We start from the raw sequence: 17,392 nt of genomic DNA on the forward strand, positions 1-17,392 counted from the left end.
TCATGTCTGCAGAGGTCACAGTGACTTATCTTTTAGGGGTCTATCATTCAGCTCCTACAGGTGGGCGTAGAGTTGGTATGGGCACTTGAGTACAATAACTGACCTTGGTCACAAAGGATCCGGATGACTTTTTGTAAAGAAGCCACCACCTTCAGCCACTGCTGTCCTTGGCGGAGCTGAGGTGAGGAATAACACATGCCAGAAAAGGGTACCAAAATACAAGTACAGTCTAGTAGAAGCCAAGAGAGCCCAAGGAGGCTCCTTCAGCTACAGGAGCATAGGTGGCCCTTTTGGGGAGACAGCCACCACATCCCTACAGCTAATCTGTGGGACCCAGTACTTGCAGTCCATGACCCAGGACCGTGGCGTTTAAAGGAGAGCATCTATAATTCAGGATGAGCGGACAGCAGAACCCTCTACGGTTGGCGTTCGTTCCTAGTGGCTGCTGCCCTGGCCTCGTTGTGGGTTTGCCTTAGGCAGGATGGTTTCATCAGCAGTGATGGAGTTCTGCACCTTGCCTAGCTCTGACTTGGTCAGTAGGACACCTTAGGGCATCAGAGAGAAAGGAAGTGTCTTGCCCCTTAACGGAGACCACACCGTTGGTGGCACAGCCTGCCATCTGTCCGTCCGGGCTGACCTCGAGAGCACTGAGAGGAGTGAGGGCCACAGGCCACCTCATGGGTGCTGCCCACAGGCGGAAGGCCCGCTCACCTCTCCTTGCCTCCTGTTGATGACAGACCTCAGAGGATTCCTGGAGCGGAGGAAAAGAACGTAATAAGCTTAATTGGGGCACGGTAACCTTATTATTATAATCATTCCCCTCTGAAGAACTGTAAATAATTCATCCTCAGGGCTCTGGAGAGGTCTCTAATTAGCCCTTCGTTAGGCACTGCGAAGCCACTTCCTCCTGCAGTTTTGTTTTTGCCTCCATCCACTCACCACATCGGGAACTCGGCCTCACGTGGGTTTTTATGTGTACAAATTGTGTTTTCGTAGTGTGCTCTCCCTTCCCCTACCCACAGACACTCTGGCTGGGGCCAGCAGCAGGGTGACAGAGCTTCACATTCCTCCATCCTTGTACTGACACATTCCACTTGGTCAGGGGGCTCAAGGCACCTCAGAGGGTTCCTGTGTGACCAGGCTGTGCTCTAGCCTCTAAACAGGTGAGGGCGGGAACAGGACAGAGTCTCCGGATAGCCCCGGGAACTTCTGCATCTCCAGATGCATCAGAGGCCTTCGGCTGCAGCTTTAGCCCCTAAGGCATGGCAAGGTGCACTTGCCCCCACCCCCACCCCCGCTCCCTACAGGAACTCTCCTAGGACCATTGGACAGAGGCAGAGATGCCCAGGCAGGTCATGTGACACCATAGGAGGATGGGACAAGAAAGTTTCTTACAGTGGCATCCAATTATGCTGACCAGGGGCTTAGACGGCACAGAATGTGGGGTGTACAGAGTATGGAGGACCCAGAGTATGAGGAGCAGAAAATGTGAGGTGTACAGACCATGGAGAACACAGAGCTTGTGCCTCATAGGGCAGAAAGCCTCGTTTTTAATCATAAAGAACACGCCATTGCTCATTTCTGGGAAGCAGTTCTGTGACTCTTTGGTGTGTGTGTCTCAAGGGTGCTCAGAGAGGACCCCACCCAGGGACCACTATCCAACAATCCATGTCCAGGAGCCCAGAGGCCACTCTCCCATCTCCAAGACTCTCTGCCTGTGCTGATCTTGACTTGGCCCTCTCATGCCTGGCTGCCTTGAACCTGCTCTTCTCAGCCACAGGCCTCACTCTTTCCATCTGTCCAGACAGCATGGTGTGCCCCCCCCAGTAACTTCTTATTTGGGGTCCTTTGGTAAGTGGTGGGTGAGGAGTTGAGCACAAGTGAACTTGCCTACAGGGCTGGGAGTTAGACAAAGAGCACCGGGGCAAAGGTAGTCTATTCTGGGCAGCCAGGGCCTCAGGAGGGCCCAGCAGTGACCACAGGCCCATGTATGCTAAGTTCAAAAAAACACCATCCTCCCTGCAGGCCCCACCTTGCTTTTTGGTGGGAGGTGCGGTAGTTGTGACTTTGTCCACGACGGGAGAGAGACAGTTGGATTCAGTGCAGAGTCGGACTATAAGGCAGCAGACTGCCTTGGAGGGACCTCACGGGCTAGGCTCTCCCCCATTGATCACTAATTAGGAAAATGCCCTGCAGCTGGATCTTAGGGAGGCATTTTCTCAATTGAGGTTCCCTCCTTTCAGCTAACTCTATCTTGTCTCAAGTTGACATAAGACTAGCCAGCACAACTGATGGGTCCATAGAGTAGAATATAGTGGTTTGTATAGGAATGGTCCCCCTAGGCTCATATAAATGAATGCTTTGTTATTAGGGAGTGGTGCTTTTTGACAGGGATTAGGAGGTATGGCCTTGTTGAGTTAGGTGTGGCCTTGTTGGATCAAGTGTGTCACTGGTGGTGGACTTTGGAGTTTCAAAAGCTCAAACTAGGGCCACTCTCTCTCTCTCCCTGCTGTCTGAAGATCCTTATACAAAACTTCCAACTCCTTCTCCAGTAGTATGTTTACTTGCATGCTGCCATGCTTCCTGCTGTAATAATGGACATAACCTCTGAACTGTAAGCCAGCCCCAATTAAACGCTTTCCTTCACAAGAGCCGCCGTGCTCACTGTGTCTCTTCACAGCAATAGAACACTGACTTAGGACAGTCCTTATGGGCAGGGAGGCAAAGACACCTCTCTCCTGGGAATTCTCACCAGTGTGGTCAAGCAAGGAGCAAAAGTAAGATGGTAACCAAAGCGAGGGGACACAATGGTCATGCGTGGTTCTGACTGTGTGCTTAATGGCCCCAGAGGACAATTAACAAGAGTGCTGATTAACATGCAGTCATTAGGATTAATAAGAATTGAAAAAAAAAACCAAATGTCTATATAAAGGTCAATTTTGCTTCTACATCAGAGTAATGAATATAGAAAACACTTAGGAAGTGGACAGAAAACAGTTATGAAGTGGGGCACTTGATGTATGAGCCGGCTGTACTTACGTAGGTTTACACTCTATACCAATGACGACCCTGTGGCCTGCCCCAGTTGGAGTAATAGGATGGTAGGGGCAGAGCAAAGTGTCTCAGAATGGTGTAAGAAACAGCATATGGGAAACCACAGACTTTTCCGGAAGCCTACCAGGAATGTTAGATGTCCCCATGAGAAATGGATGCCAGGATAGTTGATGCTTCTCAGGATGGATGCACTGGGCATTTCTATTTTCAGTGTGGCCTTGACACTCTCCTACAGCAAGAGCCCAGAGAGAACTTTACCAATACTCTGGTCAGTCTGGTCAGCACAGTGACACGGCCTTACCTGGCTTGGCCTCTCTCTTCCTTACTCCCTCTCTGGGTGTCTGCATGAATTCCTGACATGAGTGTGGAAGCAGGAACTGTCCCACAGGACGAGTCCATGCCATGTATGAGAGCCACAGGAGATGCCTGTTCCAGCTATCTGGCTGTAGCTAAAGCTGGAAATGTGGGTGACAGCTGAGCGGGTAAACACACTCTCCATGGATGCCTGGAGAGGTGCAGGAGTTGGTTTGTTTTCTCAGCCAATAAGGAATTAAAAGGCAGGAAACAAGTTGTCTTAGGGTTTCTATTTCTATGAAGAGATACCATGATTATGGCAATTTTATAGAGGGAAACTTTTAATTGGGGCTGGCTTACAGTTCAGAGGCTTAGTCCATTATCTAAGATGGGACATGGCGGTGAGCAGGCAGAAATGGTCCTGGAAAAGGAGCTGAGAGTTCTACATCTTGATCTGTGGACAGCAGAAGGAGTAGTCTGCCACACTGGGCATAGCTTGAGCATAGGAGACCTTAAAGTCCTTGTCCACAATGGCACACTTCCTCCAACAAGGCCACACCTCCTGATAGTTCTACTCCCTATGACCAAGAATTCAAACCCAAGGGGCTGGAGAGATGGCTCAGAGGTTAAGAGTACTGGCTGCTCTTCCAGAGGTCCTGAGTTCAATTCCCAGCAACCACATGGTGGCTCACAACTATCTGTACTGAGATCTGGCGCCCTCCTCTGGCATGCAGGCATACATCGAGGCAGAATGTTGTATAGATAACAAATAAATAAATCTTTTAAAAAAAAGAATTCAAACCCAATAGGCATGGAGTTGCCATACCTATTCAGACCACCACAAAGTGTTAGCAAAAATCTTGAGGAGTTACTTTTTAGGGTTCTTAGTCTTGTTGATGACAGAATTTAAAAACTGTCACAAACAGAAGCTCACAGAGGACAAAGAACTGGCTCCACCAGAATCCTCACCATGGAATTCATGCTTCATTTGTGCCAGATGACTCTGTAGCTTTGGAGATCCCTACCTGACACCGCACACAGATCTAAACTCACACCACATCACACATACACATTGTTGCGGAATATTACTTTAACTGGGCAAAGATGTGTTGCATTTATTTATGCTCCATTTGTTTAACTATGTAAAGATGTGTCACATGTTTTTCACCTACGGCACCTGATTGGTCTAATGAGAAGCAAACAGCCAATAGCTAGGGAGAAGAGGGCTAGTCAGGGCTGATGAGCAGAGAGAATATGTAGGAGGAGAAATCTAGGCTCCAGGGAAAGAACAAGAGAAGAGAGAATGAGGGAGAAAGAAAGGAAGTTGCCTGGGGCCAGTTAGGCGGCCACCAGTCAGCCAGACACAGAGTAGGGCATACAGAATAAAAGAAATGTTAAAAGCCAGAGGTAAGGCATAGATGAGGAGAAGCAGGTTAATGTGAGTTATAAGATCTAGTGGGACAAGCATAAGATAGGCAGGGCATTCATAATTAATAATTTCATAATTAATAATAAGTTTCTGTGTCATAATCTAGAAGCTGATTGGTGGCCCAAAAGAAGGTCTGCTACAACACCACACACACACACACACACACACACACATCACACACACACATATATATGCACACAGCACACACACATATATCACACACATACTTATAGACCACAAACATGCACACACCCCAACACAGACATGGAAATGCACACACACACACACACACACACACACATTCCACATACACATTATACACAGATACTACACACATATGTACCACACACACACGCACACACAGCTTTTATGTGGCATTTCTTGGAAGAAGATATCCAAATGGAAATACTAAAAAAAGTCCTGTCTCAGATATTCATTGGCGAAGAGGGACACTGGTCAGTGTGAGACCACACCAGACTGGCAAAACAGCTTGATCGTGCAGTCTGCTGCTGAAGGTGTGGCCTGGGCAGAACTCACGCCGTGGGAGTCTTAATTGTTTCAACCACTCTGGGAAAGTAGGGCATTTCCTGTGATGCTGACGATGTGAGTCCCTGGGAATCACATGTGGGTGTTCTAGAATCTTCACAGCAGTGCTTCCTGCAGTCACCCTACTGATATGTTGATGTATCTTTGCTCGATGTCACATGCAGCAACACGAGAACCTTGCTAAAGCAGCTGAAAGAGAAGAGGCCAAATCAAAAAAAAAAATCTTAAATTCAGATCCACTGGCATTACCGTTTAAAGGCAGGTGGAGCTGCGTGCCTGTGCAAACACAGGATGTATGTGTCCTCGGGAGAGGGGGGCAGAGTCAATACAGATGCCATGTGGGTGACAGGAGGAGGCTTTGGCCAGGAAAGACTTCTAGTCATTGACTGCATGGGAATTAGCTTGCAATCGTTCATGGTTTCTTTTGTTTTAAATTAAAAACAATCTCGTATTTTTCAGAAGTTCTGTGTATGTTTGTCTAGAAGCATCTTTTCATCGTGTAGGAAAGATCACTGTTTATGTTTTCCCAGGTCTTTCCCTAAATATGCATAAAGCGTAAATATGTTTGCCATCAGAGTGCCATCACACTGTAGCTATAGCTGTCCCCGAAGTCTGCATCCTGTGGGTCTCAGTATAGTCACGATCTTTCACACCATTATCTACATCTAGAACATTCTATCATTCTGAAAAGAAAACTTATTAGAGTCATTCCTACTCTCTCCAACCAAACCCCTGGATCCTAAAAAGTTACTTTCTATATTCTTTTTTCCTTCCCTCCCTCCCTCCCTCCCTCCCTCCCTCCCTCCCTCCCTCCCTCCCTCCCTCCCTCCCTCTCTCCTTCTCTCCCTCCCTCCCTCCCTCCCTCCTTCTCTCCCTCTCTCCCTCCCTCCCTCCTTTCCTCCCTTTCTCTCTCCCTCCCACCTTCCCTCCCTCCCTTCCTTCCTTTTTTCTCTCATCTTCTTTTTTGAATATTTGATGTGAATGTATCTCATAACCGTTGAGTGCATTTTGTCAAGTTTTATGTGCAATAGAGAAGACTGTCGGTTCTTCATTCTTTATCACGGAGCGATGCCCCATGTGCCATGTGAACACATGTGTATAACCATCTGCAGCTCATGGGCAGGTGACGTCCTGTGATATAAAAACCCACGAGCAGTGTAGATGGGCCCATCTCTCCACACCCTTCCTACTTTGAGTTGGGTACCACAACAGATGTGGTACCCTGATGTGATTGGCTGTGTTTTGCTGATGACTAGATGCAGCATCCTGTGGATCCTGGGTCACCATTTGGGTGTTACAGGGAGCACCGCCGTTTGATGCTCTCCCATTTGAAAACTCTCATCTATCTCATTGCTGAGTGGTAAGAAATTTTACTCTGGACACCGATCCTTTGGCAGATGTGTGGTTTTCCTAGTATTTCTACCATTCTGTGGGCTCACCTTTTACTTTGAAAAAAGCTGTATGCTTTAAGTAAAACAGGTATGTACATTTGATGAAGTCCAGCTTATCAGTTGTTTTCTTTGGTTGCTTATATTTTTTATGTCAAATCTAAGAGACAATTGCCTAATTCCAAATCATCTAAATATTTCAGTTTTAGCTTAATCCATTTCATTCATTTTTTTGGTATGTATTATGAAGTGGGCACAGTGTCATTCTTCCGTATGTAGCTAATTAAATTTTAAGGAAAAAAAGAAGCAGAACTTGTCACTAGGAAACCTAGTGACAATTAGCTGAAGTAATTTTTTATTTAATTTAATTTTTTTATTCATTATATTTTTGTCATGTTTTCCCCTCCCACAACTCCTCCCAGATCCTCCCTACTTCCCTGCCCACCTGGCGTCATGTTCTTTCTCTTTCTCAACACCTCTCCCACTCCAAAAACTCTATAGATTCCATTTTGTGTTGTCCTGGGCGCGGGCCCTGCCCTGTTGAGTTGTTGACATATGCGGTGACAATCCATTGGTAAAATCTTATTTTTTCCTTTCCCAGAAGGTATTAATTGCAAATACCATCTTGCTTAGGGGTGGGACTTTGTGTCCACTTCTCTCTCCATAGCTGGGCTTTGTCTGGTCTGAATTTGTGCAGGACTTGTGTGAGCTGCTACCGTCAATGTGTGCTCCTATGTGCGTCTGTATGAGCTGCCACCATCTCCGTGTGCTCCTATGGGCATCAGTCCTGCTGTGTCTGCAAGATACTGAGTCCCCCAGCACCCAGGCTCTGAGGATCTTTCTGCCTCACTGAGTTCCATGACCCCTGAGAAGAAGAGCTTGACTGGGTGCCCCGGAGTCTCACTTCCCGTACACTGTCACAACTCCGTGTGAATTCCCCCTTCCCAGAGCATCTCACCTCTGCATCGTGCCCGTTTGTGACTTTCTGTGTGAATCCCCACTTCCCATCTGTCTTATGTGCTTTTTATTGTTTATTTCTGCTTCCTTTTTGGTGCACTACTTAAATTGCTTTTTTGGGGGGGGGGAGAGAATTTTTTTATTAGTGGCCACCCTTTAGTTTTCATGAGGATTCAAGCAACTGTGACGGATGCTGTCCTTTCCTTAGGCGTCTCCTTAGTGTTTACTGTGGGGGCAGGTTTCCTAGTGACAAGTTCTGTCTCCTTTTTTTCCTTAAAAAAAAAGTCCTTGGGCCTGTGGTAGCGTATAACTTTAATCCCAGAGCTTGAAAGGTAGAGGCAGGTGAATGTCTGTGAGTTCAAGGCCAGCATGGTCCACAGAGTGAGTTCCAGGACAGCTAGGGCTACACAGAGAAACCCTGTCTCAAAAAACCAAACAAACAAGCAAACAAACAAAGGTCAGCGATATCTTTCTTTTCCTTCCTTTGTGCAGACCAGCGCTGCTGGCTCCTCTGGAGCAATTTCTATTTTAGTTGAAATGCTCGCAACTCCAGGATCTCCAGGAGGCTCCTTAACAAACATCAGGTCAAAAGGAGTCCGCCATCAGTAACTGCCTGCGAGGAAAGGGAGGGAAGGGAGCCCCTGCTCACTGGTGCTGGCTGGAAATACTTCAGCCACCATGAAAAATGGAATGGCACTTCCTCAGAAAGACAAATAAGCAATGCTATGATATGATCAGCAGTCCTACTCCCGGGCAAACATCCAAGGAAAGCAAAACAAAATCAGATCGTCTGCGATATGTGCACCCTGGCGTTCACCTGGACACAGTTCTCTATGGTGTAGAAATGGAGCTGCCTGTGTCTACCCACTGACCATGGAAGAAAAAAGCCATGGTACTCACAGGCTATGGAATACCACCCATCCATCAGAAGCATGTAGAAGTTGCAGTTTGCAACATGATAAAAGCCAGTGGAGACCCTGTGTTTTGAGAAACGAGCCAGACACAAAAAGACCAACCCTGTGTGCCCTCTCACGTGGGATCTCACCGGGCTGACCTCGTAGAGGCTGGAGAGAAAGGAAGAGGGTGGGAAAATGGTGACCAGCAAGTTATAGCTAGCCAAGCGAGGAGCTGGGTAGAACTTCTCTGCTGTCTCTCACATGGTAACTCCAGACCTCATCTGTGCACTGTGCCCTTCAAGCGCCTAGAAGGATGGCCGAAGGCCTCTTTCTCCCCTAGCTGGCAGCTTGTACCCACTTATCCCAGACCCCTGAGAACTGGAAAGCTGCCGGCAATCTGCAGCATGGCTGAGCATGCAATTTTAAAAAGGAGTGGGCAGTCTCCAGCCACAAGATATCCTTTAGTGAAGCTTTTGTGTCCTAAGCCAATGAGAATGGGAATTTGGGAAAGACAAGTCCTCGCCTATGGAAAGAGAAAATGGGAATTTCTTGTGGTTGAAGGATTTTAAAAAGCACTTTCTTGCACCAACTCGGCACACTGGCCACTCGTACCTTCTCTGTGCCACTCTTTGCAGACAGCAGGTTACAAACTGCTACGTCTTCACGGGTCTCTTGAATTCATGGCTATCTAATTTCCTACGTACGTTTGACTTGGTTTAAACATTGCACACCATGTACATGTGCCAAGGGGGCAGCACACTGGCACACAGAATCTTTTATTATTATACACCTCTTTAAAAATAAGTAGGGAAAAGCAACACAAATAAATAAAAATTAACTATTTCTATTGACCTTCTCTGTTTAGCGTGACACAATTGTTAATTTTCCTTCAGTTACTTTAAATAGTTTTCTTTTTCATTCTGTAAATATATTTAAAATAGTTGACTTGAATTCTTTATTAAGTCCAACACCCAGGCTTCCTCAGGACACTGGACAGCGCTGGTTCCTCCACACTCACCTACAGTCTGGCCTGCTTTGTGGACATTTTGAATGACGTGTCATAATAAATGCAAGAGCATAATGTTAGGATCTTGCTGCTTCCCAGGCTACAGTCCCCTCTCACAGATTCTGATGGACCCTTTACTGAAACACGGCCTGTAGGTCTCCAGGTAACAGGCTTCCAGATTGGTGGCCACACATCCTGTTACCCACCCTTTCCAGTCTCAGCATCAGAACCAGAGAGGCTGTCTACAAGCTCAGACTGTGAAATCCCCCTCATTCTCAGAGAGGTGTAAGAAGATCCCCACTTCTGTCAGGTGAAGCCCGATTTCCTCTCTCTCCTCATCTGTCCCTGGTCCAGGGGCCTGGACTCTCTGCAGAACCACCAACATGATGCTATTTGTCACTGTGTCACTGGCACTGAAAAACATCTTGTGACGTCAAGGAAAGCTGTCTCTGTGTCCTCTACCCCATCCACGGTTGTTCTGCAATATGCCAGCTCTGAGCACCCAAGCAGCAGAGTCTCTGGTGCTGGGGTTGGTGGTGTGACTTACTTGCTCACCAAGCATGGCCCCGAGTCTGTGCTCAGTTTAGCAGGCTGCTCCCAGCTACAGGGACGTTTCCTTAGCCCTGGGCAGACATTCTCGGAGCCTTCATGAGGTTGTGCTGCCCGGATGCTGGAGTGATTCTTAACTCTCCAGCAAGCAGGGGTACTACAGCACAGGAACCTCCCCTTCCTGCTTGCTGAGCGCCTTGGGTTCAGCCAGTACCAAAGCCACCTCAGTCCTTCTCAGGCTCCCAGAGCGGGGAACATTTGCTCAGCCCTGGGAATGCAAGCCAGCTTTGAGATTCCACACTGTAGTGGAGTCTTCTGAGCTCCATTCCAGACATTTCCTTCCCCAGCTTTTTTTCTCTTTTTTTGACACTTTCATCCACTTGGTGTTATCCCAAGCTACCGCAGTGATAAGCCATTATTATCCACAGCAGGCCGAGGAGGTTCTCCAGGAGCGGGCTGCAGCCCTCCAGCTTCCAGGGGCCCGAGGGACCCGGGACTGTCAAGTTGTTGCAGGGCTGGGAGAGGGGAAGCTGGGGGAGGGGAAACACTGCCCGTCTCGCTGTTCAAGCTGAGAGTGAGTCTGTTTTCTCGCGTCAATGCTCTCGGGGTTTGTTGCAAGTCTTTAGTAAATTTTACGTTCTGAAAGGCTCACAAACATCCCCCAGGCCTGTGTGCACGGGCCCGTCCGTGGGTGTGTTGGATGCTTCTCTCCGCCTTTCCCACAGGTATTACTTGCAGCTATTCTTAGCTTCACATTTGGTCCACGTAGTTACCTGCATTTACAAAGCCCCCAAATAATAATAAAAAATGAGTCAGCCCGTGTCCTCGTCCCTCTGCCAGGGTCTTAAAGTCTGTCTTCTGAGTGCTCCCTTTCATTGTCTCGATGTTATCCTGAGCCTGGAAGGCTGTTAGGAAGCGATCCAAGCGTCCCTTTCGGAGACGAGTCCCTATTCTGATGGAGAAAAGATGTGGACACAGAGACCCTCAATGAAACACGGGTCACCAGGGGATTCAAAGAAGGAATGGGGGGACAGAGGGACAAACCACACTGCACATTTTCATTGTCGGCTGTGCCCCGTTTCCCTGGGTAACTGGCGAGACTAGCAACACAGACAGGGTTTCAGGAAGTGTTGACTGGAAAAAGCAAAGCACAAACTTCCATCAGAGGCTGGTTATTCCCCTGCAGTGATTAAGTGGGACCAGCCCCGTAGCGGGGAGGGAAGACACCGGTACAATTTGTTAGGGAGGAGAAAATTGTGGCATCTCAAATTAGAGTTTTCCCCTTCTTATCGTTGTGTGATGGGAACCCTAAACTCAAAGTTTTTTTTTTTTTTTTTTTTTTTTTTAAATTGGTCAACATGTATGAAAGAAAAACATATTTCCCCATAGCCTTGTGAAGGACTCGGCAAAGGTCAAAGCACCTTCTGGCAGGGACTGCAGAAGCCCAGGGCGAGTCCTCGGTGCTATGACCTGGAGATGGAGTTGTCAGCCAGGAGGTAGGAGGTGGGCCCCAGGGACCAGGGTAGGAACGGAATGCAGTCCCTGGCCAAGCAGACAAGAGACAAGAGGAGGAGGACAAGAGAGGGAGAAGGGGGAGGAGGCACTGTGGAAGGAGGGGCTTTCCTCCTCCCCCTCCCCCCAGAGAAGCTGTTTTCCCAATAAATAACAGGCATGTCACATGAAATATAAGCCTCGTGAATTATTTTGCCCTTTTTGGGCTCCAGGAATCTTTCATTGTCTGGATGGGTCATGAAGACTCTGCCGGATGCCCCAGACCTGCAGGGCACTCCCCTTCCTGTGGGCCCATCCCACCCATGCTCTCTACCCCCACACCATGGAAGTCAAGTCCGGCGCATTTTGCTTGACCTAATAACCCAGCGTCTCTCAGCACGGTTTTGCTTCCTGCTTCTTCCTGCTTTTGCCAAAGCATCAAGCAGGGTGTCCTTCAGAAGTAATACATCAGAGCGCGTTTCCCAAAGCCAGCTTCATGGCCAATGACACCTGTCTAGGCGCACCTGGACTAAGGGTTTTTCAGGGAGAGGGTATTCCACAGCTAAAAAAAGACAAGCCCTGGGTCGAGCTGCTCAGAGACTCACCATCCACCAGTTCAGTAGGATCAAAACAGAAAGCCAGCAGCTCTGTGGTCACATGGGGGTAGGGAGTGTTAGTATTCAGGCATCTGTACTGGCCTGCCCCTAGGATCGTGACAGGAGAAGTCCTTAGCTGCAGCAACCAAGATCACCCCTGTGCTTACTCCTACATATCCTTTTAAAAGGTGGACCTGCCCACATCCCCCCCACCATCTCCTTTCTCTTCTGCCACTCTTGTCCCCAGGGACCTGTTTCTGCCCCTCTTCTCTCTCCTCTTCCAATAACCCCCTATATGAGCCTTGTTGCATGGCATAACTTCTCTTCATGGCGCTTTTAAATAAATCACAGCGGGGAGTAGTGGTAAGCCTGGCACCAGAGCCTCCACGAGCTTGTCAGTGTATGGAGAAGAACCTGCAGGAACGTCAGTGAGGTAAGCCCAGCGTCTGCCAGACCAAGTCTCTGTCTGCTGCTGTGCTACATGCACAAACCAGGGTCTCTGGGTGCTTCCTGGTGAGTGCACAGGGCTCCCAAGGAGTCTCTGTGCATCTGTAGGACACACACAAGCTCCGCAGGAGTCTCACTGTACTCCAAGGGCATATGCAGGAAGCATCCTAGCTGATTTCAAGCTACACCACAGAGCCATAGCAAAAAAAGGCCAATGAGGCAGAATAGAGGACCCGGACATAAACTCATAGCTGCAGCCACGTGATTTTTGACAAAGATGCCAAAAATATACATTGGAGAAAAGAAATCAGCGTATTCAACAAATAATTCTTGGGAAATGGGATGTCCCTACAAAGAAGAATGGAGCCAGGGCCTTGTCTCTCGCCTTGTACAAAACCAATTTCAAAATGGGTCAAACACCTTAAGACTAGAAACTTGCAAAGCCCTAGAAGAAAACACTTCAAAACACAGGCACAGACAAGCACCTTCAGAAAAGGAGCCCAGTAGTTCAGGAAACAAGACCAGGAATTGATAAATGGGATGGCATGAAATTCAAAAGCTAAAGACACAACTATTGAACGAGACTGCCGCCGAATGGGAGAGAACTCTTTCAAGATATAGGTCTGATTAAGGATTATTATCTAGATTATACAAATAACTTTAAAAACCCAAATACCTCCCAACCAAATGACCCGACTAATTAAACGAGACAATGAGACAGTGACCAGGGAGTTTGCAGAACGTGAGTGAAGCTTAGACGGTCACTAAGAGCTGAAAGCATTCAGATTCAGGCACCAGGGAAACGCACACTATAGCTGCGTTGAGAGTCTGCTTCCCAGTCAGAAGAGCAGCCGATAAGAAACCAAACTACAGACGCTGGTGAGGAGAGAGGCATCAAGGCTGCCCTTAGCCTCCGTGGGTGGGGTGTAATCCGTATGAAGACTCCTTAAAACAAACTAACAAAAAACAACAACCTGCTGGGACGGACTTGGAGGACTCTATTGTAGAGACATCTCCACTTTTTTTTTTTTTTTTTTTTTAAGCATTAGTCACAGCTGAGTTAGGGAAGCGGCTTAAAGTCCCTGTCGGTAGATAGATGGATAAAGAATATATGCGGTCCAAATACACACAATGACATCGTATTCGGCCATAAGGAGGAATAAATGATGCAGCTGGAGATCATATTAAGTGAAATAAGTCAGACGCAGAGAGACAAATATCACATCTTTTCTTTTTCTCATTTGTGGCTCTTGGAATTCTTTATGGACATATAAACCATATATATGACTTATATTTATAGATATGTAAAACCATATATATGAGTGTAGTGATATGAGGAGGAGGGAGATTGTGGGGAGGAGATCATGAGGAGAACCCTAGAACCCTAGAACCTATAGTGGATTCTGCGTCCATTCCTCCTCCTCACGGATGGGATTCAGGGATCTTTTCAGGCCTCATGCTTCCCCGCTGGACTCAGTCAGGGTCAGGGACATCGTGCCTCATAGCTGACAGCTTCCCTCACTATCCATGACTCAGAAAGGGAGCAGGTCCCTCTGCTGATCCCCAGGGACCTGGGAGTTGCCCAAGTGGTCAGCTCTAGGGCAGGCCTAGCGCGGCAGCAGTTGCAAACTTCAGCCACCAGATGGCAGAGGAGAATTCAGTGTGGCAGAGGTGGCCGGCACTGTGAGACCACATAGCCTGAGGTCTCTGGCTGCCCCACAGCCGGTGAGAGAGGGGTGGAGGAGAAAAGATGGGCAGTAGGTGGGGGTGGGTCAGGCTGGCCCATTGGGGAGCTCTCGTGCTGCATTAAAGGATGACCTAGAGCTGGCTAAGCAAAATGGGGCAAGGACTCCAGGCTGTCGCCGAGAGCGAGAGCGTGGGGCAAGCAGCAATGACCTGAAGCTTGGCCTTGGAGGCCCAAGAGTTGCAAAATGGGAGCAGCCTACCTCTGTCCGCACCTGAGGTCTGAGACTTGCCCTCCAAGTTTCTTCTCTGCCTGGAGAACCCCAGCCTACTGCACCCCTCGTCCCCTCCTAGCACTCAAGGTGAGGGCAGCCATATGCCGAGGTCAGTGGGGTGGGTGGTAGGGGCACCTTGATGCCGGATGCTGGTGGCTCATAAGCCCTGGTGCTAACATGACTGGGTAGGGTGGGTCTCAGGAACATCAACACAGGGTGGAGAGGGGCGGGGTATTTCAAGGAAGTTCGAAATTTATGTGGCCAGAGGTAAATAAGCAGAGTACAGCCAGAAACTCGTAGACCGAGGAGAATGAAGAGTGGGTGGGAGTAATGGAGCCAACTTCCAGGACATAGAGCGCCCCTGGCTCTCTCCCTCTGGCACCCCACAGGACTATACTGGTGTTTCTCATTTGGGAAGCCCGGCAAACACAGGTGCAAAGCATCGCGTCTCACTGGCAGTGAAAAGGATTTCCGTGCCATGGGACAGCATCGTGTCCCTTGCAGCACGTGGCCTGTTGCTTACTGGTATGCAGACTCCACGTCCCTGTTGCCACCATGCATCTGATCCTTGGGCTGAGCCAGCACCTGAGATCAGGGAAAGGGTGGGAGGGAGAGATTGGGACAGCAGGAAGGCAGCAGACAGAATGCAGAGCTGCCCCAGGGGACAACAGAGGAACCTGAGGCGTGGGGAGCTACTGTCGCCTCAGACCTCATCTCTCCGTGGTGGCCAAGGCTAAGAGAAACTGGGGCCCGCGGTGGTGGCCCCTGCCGTGGCTTGTTGATGTAGCTGGGCGCTCTCCCCCTCACCAGGGAGGGTCAGCAGAGGTTGTAGGTCAGGCTCTGACTCAGCTTGGCTTGACGAATTTACTTTTAAACAAACCCCTCTGGACTCCTCCCTAAGGCCTGTCACATAAATTTCTATTTAGTGCCACTGGGTTTCCAGCGAGGGAGCTGCCTGGGTGTTTTGAGAAGGAACTCGGAGGTCAAATGGTCTTGTCTTAGGGACTGTGTGGATGAGCGCTTGGAGCTGGGTGCCAGATGGGGTTGTGAGAGGAAGACCCAGTGCGGTGTCATTTCCCCATGACTCCTGCAAGCAGCCTCGCTGGCCAGGGGACAGGCATCAGGCATCTGCAGTTCCCTAGAGTGTGCACGCCTTGTGGGAGGGAGCTGAGGACAATAGCCCCCCACCCCTCTAACCCACTCCTGTCTCTCTATATCTGCAGAGGGAAATCCAGTAACACAGTGTCGGAACTAGGGGCCTCCCTGTACTCTGGGCATTCTCTTAACTGTTCTCACAGTGACAGAGAACAGAGGGGACAGAGAAGCGTGTGAAGTCCTGAGAGAATGTGTGTGGTTGTTGACATAGGCACAGCCATATCAAGGCCCCCTCATGCCTCAGCTCTATGGAGGGGGCAGTGCCTTCCCCAGGTGAGGCTCAGAGGAACGGCGAAGCCTTATATTCCGGTCAGGGTGTATATGTGTGTGCATAAAATGTCCCCCACAGCTTTCTCCCCCAGGATGCTTATAGCCTGAAGACTGCTCCCCCATAAATGCTGCTCCTACTGAGACTTGCTAGACATGTCTCCTTGTTCCGTTGTACATAATGAGCCTGCCTCCTTGTTTACCTGTACATAATACAGACATCTCCACATTCAACTGTATGCAATAACCCCGCTCCCCTCCTCAATGCTAGAGAATAAACACGTCAGCTCCTCGGGTATCGCAGTGTCTCCTGTAGAGAGCCCAGTCCGTCTGGTTCCAGATTGTCTGTGTGTTCTTGTAGCTGCCTTTTCTTCATTTCCCCTGCCCCGGTCAGGCCTGTCGGTGGCCATGGACTCCCTTCCACAGTGGAACCTGAGACCCGCGGGCGCTGGAGCCACAGAACGTAGATCCAAAGCTCCTTGCTGCCTCCTCACGTCCTGTCTTACAACACAAGCCTTTATGGAATGTGCAGCCCCAAGTCACTGCTTTATGCAGGTTATTAACCTTTGAGCCTTGGCTCGTTGAGGTGTCAGTGAGGTGGCCAAAGGTCAGATCCATCCTCAGACCAGTTTGGAAATCCCTCCACACACTAAACCAAGACCACACCCCATAGTTATGGCTCCAGCTTGTATTTGAAGGGTGGAGGAGAGGCAGGAGGCTTCCACCCAGCAGTTACTTCTGGGATATCCTTGGTACACGCATGTTTAGGGCAGAGCCGAGTCCTAGAGACCCCACTGAAAAGGAGTCAGCCTGCAGTCCTCAGGAAGGTGACCCCCTCCTGGCTGATGGGTGTGTGGGCCAGGCAGGCAGAGCCGCAGACGGCACAGCCCAGCGCAGCCTTGTTTGTGTTGGCAATGCCGCTGCCCAGCCATTTCCAGGTTGTATGGCTGTGTGATGGAGAATGTAGGTCAGGGGTTTAAGCAAACACCTCTGAACCTCACATCTGTGTGAGCATGAGGAGGGGGCACAGTGAGCTTCTGGAAAGCTGGTAAGTACGAAATGGTCTCTGCATCGGAAGGACAGTGTCCTCAGCTGTCACTTACCTTGGCTGGGGTGGGACATGGACCAAAGAGATGCTAAGCTGCATTGAGGGCACAGAATGCTGAGAACAGCCAGCAGGAGACAAGGCCTGGCGTTAGGCAGGGCAGGAGAAACAGCAGCGGAGGGAACAAAAAGGGCGAGGGGATGCTGTGGGCATGTGACACACAAGGCAAGCAGGAGCCAGAGGCCACCAACAAACGCTGGCCTGAGAGAAGAAACAACCCAGCCAAGTCTGGGACCACACACATGCACAGCCTC

This window comes from Arvicola amphibius, chromosome 8 (assembly GCF_903992535.2).
Source record: "Arvicola amphibius chromosome 8, mArvAmp1.2, whole genome shotgun sequence".
Taxonomy (NCBI): Eukaryota; Metazoa; Chordata; class Mammalia; order Rodentia; family Cricetidae; genus Arvicola; species Arvicola amphibius.